Source organism: Notothenia rossii, assembly GCF_949606895.1.
Source record: "Notothenia rossii genome assembly, chromosome: 4".
NCBI classification, from domain to species: domain Eukaryota; kingdom Metazoa; phylum Chordata; class Actinopteri; order Perciformes; family Nototheniidae; genus Notothenia; species Notothenia rossii.
In genome coordinates, this window is record NC_136902.1 from 18,473,100 (window position 1) to 18,479,099 (window position 6,000).

The window sequence follows — 6,000 nt, forward strand, 5'->3', positions numbered from 1 at the left end:
AGTTCAGATCTTGTTATAACACAAAAGATCCAGAAATTAGGAACATTAAGCCAATTGGAGCTTATAGTTAAATCTTCTACTTTATTAGAATGTGGACCATGTACTGTAGATGTATTAATTAGTTAACGACCGCTGTACCTGAGTAGGGGGCTATACAAATAAGCCATTATTACATATTTAAAAGTTGAAAAACAAACAACTGATAATTATAGGGGTCAATATTCACTGTTTTACATAAACAATATTTTTGATAAGGATGCCATCATTTCGTTTTATCTTTTTAATGGTGTGACAAAATATGAAGGACAATAAATGTTGCATGGCGTCTTTAAAGTACAGTAAATGTATTTATTGGTAGGGTTTATTCTAGAATCAAAGAACTTCTAAAATGCTGAATGGCACCCCCACTTTAACACAAACACACAAGTTGGCACACAAGGATTTATTCCTTTCTGTGAAACAAAACTTCTTGTCAGACCAAGGTGAACAGCGCATTATGTTTCTCCACTCTTCTCCTTTCCAAATCCCTGTGACTCATTTCTTATACTTCTAAGTGAGATTAATTGAGCATTCAACTCTCATTCCAGTGGCTCCTGAATACGCAATATACAGTAAATATCAAGGATCCCACATACAGTAATCACTGTGCATATTTTGGGCCTGGTTAAATCCACCAGAATTAGGGAGAAAATCTATAGCTCTCTGTTTCGTTTTTGACGATTTTGCCAGTCAAGATTGTAATTAAATTCTATGCGGGAAAAAACAGCAACTCTCTGTTGAAAACTCCATTTTTTGAAGGGTGATTGTATTTTTTTTTCATTTGTGTTAGTAGTTGGGACTCTTCTTGGATGATTACTTAAGTACCTGGAACTCCACTGCATCCTAATGGTGATAATGAGAAGTAATCATTGAAGGTTAATAAGGGTGCAGAGCACTAATCAGGGCAGGTTGGTCTGGAAGAAAAAGTTGCTGCCTCAAAGCCTTTTATTAACATACTCAGCAAGGAAAGGAGCAGAAAACTTCAGCAGAATGCCAGAGATGCAAACATTTTAGATAATGCTGATGGTTTATGTAGTTGCATAACTAGGCCTTTATTACATTATTTAATAAGTAATGCGTATTCCAGCTGTCTTTTAGACTTTAAACACCCGGGTTCCTCTAACAAAGGGGGGGCCAAACTACAGCCCGGGGGCCAAATGCCAAATTCAGTCAATTGAAGTTGGAAATATTTTCTATCATATCTCAGTTGATAAGAAAAAAGCCCAATGACTTATTTACATAACAACCTTGAAATACACCCTCCCTATTTCTCCTTATTACTGAGGCTTCTGTTTTAAGGGATGAGCTGCCAACACTCACAAGCATAAGTTACCTACATTTGATTGATTTTGCTAACTTATACTGAACTTATGAGGCAATACCTCTAGTGAGTGGCCCAGCCCTTTTTCTGTATTTGGCCCTCGTGAAAAAAGTTTGGACACCCCTGTTCTAACGTTTCACAACAGGGAAAGGTGATTAATGATGAATAACATTTTTTATTTTTTTGTGACCAACTTTTTAAATAAAATTTAAAAAAATTGCCCTCACAAAAAGGACTTATATACAGATACAAATGATATAGACAATATAGACAATACAAAAAGAAAAGACAAAGAAAGAAAGAAAAAATATGGGGAATCCCTTTCCCATGCCACCCCGTCCCTCCCCATTCCCACCCATCTTGCCATTTCACAGAAAATCCCAAAAAAATCGTCTGGGTTCATCCATCTATTATATTATATATATTATTTATGTTATTGCAAAACAATTTATCCACATAAAATACATTCATACCTTTTTTTCCACATACCTTACCATTTCTGTTTTTCATATCTGTTTAAGCTGAATTGAGAATAACTCCTAATAATCTACAATTGCACCAAGGTGTGCCTATATGTACAAACATTTTTTATTTTCTATAAGATTCTCACTATGTATGCTTCACTGTGGGGTTCAACTCTATATGTTAGAGTGTTTCCAATTACCCCTTTGCTGAAACCTGGGGGTTGACACATGCTGTTCTCACATTAATATTTTTTGAGTGTCTTCCTTCCACTTCTCACCTGTTTCCACTTTTTCTGACTTCTATTTCCAGTCCATTGGGAATCAACCGAATGGGCCTCAAAGACACAACACATTCATGGAAGAAAAACAACCTGTGTCACATACGTGAGTGCAGGAACACATTACATCAGGTCCACTGGGACAAAGATAGACCCAGTGACATAACATGCAAACACACACAAAGACACACACATACACACACAAAGACACACAAAGGAGAAAGAAGTATTCCAACGTGAGACAGCCTCCTTCAGCCCGACTGAGGTTGTAGCCGCTCACCGGATTTGGCAATGTGAGGAGTGACTTTGACAAGATCAAATGTAATTCAGGGAGAGCTGGCTGTCCTTTTGTAGTGGAGTAGAGATACTGATGACTGTTAAGGAGAGCTGTAGACAGAGTAATGGTTTTGGGTGATGGTGAGCGACCTGGCACTGATCACACTGTCACTTTTAGGTGGGTAGATGGGGGAAAGGCCAAAGCTTATGCAGTAACCACGGCAACACTGTTCTAAAGGCCAACCCATGGATGCTTTCTATTTTATGTGTGTGCAAGCAACACATGAGTGCTATTTATAATGTGGGAACCAATATGTCTTTACATATATGCAATGTGGATACATGATGAATATGTTCACATGACAAATTTTTTATGGCATAACTAATTATTGATTCCCATAACTAATTATTAGTGTGTGTGTGTGTGTGTGTGTGTGTGTGTGTGTGTGTGTGTGTGTGTGTGTGTGTGTGTGTGTGTGTGTTTGTGCATGTATGTGTTTATAGCAATGTCTAAGATTGAACCAATGTCTTCAAGGCGATTCCATTGGTAGCATGAAGTAGTCAGATTGTATAGAAGTCTATAAGAATTACTATTATTGTTTTGACACACATGGCTTGGCTAAGTCAACAAACTATGAAAGCTCCAGTGTAATCAGCCTCCGAATAAGCAGTTTTTGCTCAGATGCGCTGCCTGTTATTGATTTCCAATGAGATGGGAATTCAGAGCATAAGTATGTGTATTATAAATGCTGTTGGGGAGCATTATTCATTCCATATTTTGATGAGTCTCCCAGAAGGCCGTTTTGGCAGTTCGCTTGTGCTGCTTTCCGACTGTCTCTCTGTGGGGTTTCCATGTAAACCTGCAGTATCTAGTAGTGCCAAAAGAATAGATGAAGAATGGTTTAAACAATATGTAAATTATGTACTGCCGGCTAAGACAACAGCCTTGGTTGTATGCTAGCGGTTGCCACATTGTACAGCATAACATTTGTTCATGCAGGAGTTCAAACTTCAGTCGAATATGTTCAGTTTGAACATATCCCCTTTCTTTATAGGAGAGCTGCAGCTTTGTGTCTCTGTGTGTGTGTGTGTGTGTGTGTGTGTGTGTGTGTGTGTGTGTGTGTGTGTGTGTGTGTGTGTGTGTGTGTGTGTGTGTGTGTGTGTGTGTGTGTTTGTGTGTGTGTGTGTGTGTGTGTGTGTGTGTGTGTGTTTGTGCATGTGTGTATGTGTTTATAGCAATGTCTAAGATTGAACCAATGTCTTCAAGGCGATTCCATTGGTAGCATGAAGTAGTCAGATTGTATAGAAGTCTATAAGAATTACTCTTCTTCTTGATTTATAAAATTTAAGTGGGAATACTGGCAAAGGAAAATGATTCTACTTTAGCAGTATAAGAATTCCGAGGAGTGTTTACACTTAAATCAAGAGGGCAATGTCAATGTAAGATAGATGGACTGTTGTGTGTAACTGTTGCATGTGACCCATTTTTTTCATGTCACTGGTCATCTATGGCCATGTGTGACATCTGTCCTTGCTGCCGATTGGCTGAGGGTTGTCCCAGGTGTGTCCAGGTCGTTATCATTCAGTGGGCACCAGTTCTATTTGCAGCCCCATTTAAAAGAAAGATAGTTAGGTTTTAGCCTGAGGGAGAAGGGATATTGCCTCAATATTAATGTGCCTGAGTGCTCGGGACATGGTAATGTGAAAAATATCATATGGAAAGTCATGTATTGCCCCACCCAAGAAAAGTTGCAATTACCTCAAACAACATACTGATTGACAGTAGAAGATGGCGAGCTACAATCTTTTGGTTTCCACCAATTTCTTATTAAGGTGTGCTGTTTGTGTATTCACTGTTCAAGGTGAATTTCGTGACACCTGGTTCAATATCGTATTGATGCTGCATTACTTAACTTACCATGTGCATCTCAGTATAACTTCCTCATACACATAAACATTTCCTGCCGCTCCCACTGCATATTGTTGAGGTTCAGATCTGTGCATGAAGTGCATCCTAATCCCCTCATCCTGCAGCAAACACACTTTATCACATCTTTGCAAGTTAGCAATTATAGCAGGTTGTGTAAAACTTCGCCGACAGGAGCGTTGGGGATTTAAAGAGGTCTAATTAAGAAAACAGTAAACTACCTCTGGCATAGCCTGTGTACAAGCTCAAACCTTCTTGCTCTCATCTGACTCTTTTTCATTATTAGCATTAAAGGGGTGCTATGTGATCAGAATACATCAATCTTGGTATAGATCAAAGAATGCAAACTGGTTGCGATGCATGAAGTGGAGAATAAACACGACTGGTGGCAATATTTACAAATTAGAAATGTTTACACATTTCCCAGAATAAATCACCTATAAGCTTCATATCCTAAACTAATGCACTATCAGTCAAACTGCATAAACATTTTAGGTTGAAATTATTTTGTCTATTTCAATACAATAAACACATATTTTCTTGTCTCTCCTGTTATCCTTTCATTCTGACAACAAAAAAAGCTATTTTACTGTAAGACTGGAAGTTGAAACCACAACCCTCGCTCTTTGTGATAAAGCATTTTAAAGTTCAGCAATCTGAGTTAGATAAATCAAGTAGTTATCTCTCCAAAATGTACAGTCTTTTAAGAACAACATTCTCTCTGTGCCTTGTTGCTTGCTTAAAATCACATTTTACGCTATGAAAATTTCAAAAGAAATGAAGATATCTTGATTTGGCTAACCTGTACTACTAAAGCAGATTAGATTCAGATGCCTTTAGAGTGCCTTTTTTGTACAGAAGGAGGACTGTAGTTAGTGTAGAAATTACTTTAAGAAGAATCTCACTCACAGCAACCAACAACGTTAACACTTTATATTGAGGTACACAAATTAACCATCAACTAGTTGTTAATTAACATGCATATTAACCAGTATATTGGCTCTTTATTAGTCATTATAAAACAGTTATTCATGCCTTATTCTACATGACCATTTTCTACAAGTAATAAGCCATTAGTTGAGAGTTTTTCCTCAATAACTCTCTAATTAGTGCTTATTTATTGCAAGTAAGGAAGGTGTTGTACATGAGTTTTGGTCTTAATATGCTCTGCCCAGTATGGGCCTAATAAGGCAGTAGTACCACAAGAATAGTAATTCTCCCTTAATAACACTTAACAAATGATCTATTGTTATGTAACAAGACATGAAACTATAAGTGTTGATTAAGTCTAAATAACTCAAAATGAGGTATTTCTATCTAAGAATATGGTCCCTATTTTAAAGTGAAGTCTTGTTCATAACCAATACGCTAGTAGTTTGACTCTAATTGACCTGAACAGGTTAATAGATCAAGGATAATAATAATAATAATAATAATAATAATAATAATAATAATAAGGAAGGTCAAGGATAATTGCGTCTTATTCTTGAGTAAATAACAGTGTGTGGTTTTGAAAAGAATACAAAATTAGAAGGAAAAAACGATGAAACAATACAGATTTCAGTTTTCTGAGCCCCTACTCTCCCCCTAACTGACAGCAAAAAAAGTCTGACATTATACAATTAAATAAAGAAGTAAAAACAATAAGTGTGGCTTGATATTGAGTAAGAAAAAGGTTGATAAACACTGTGAGAA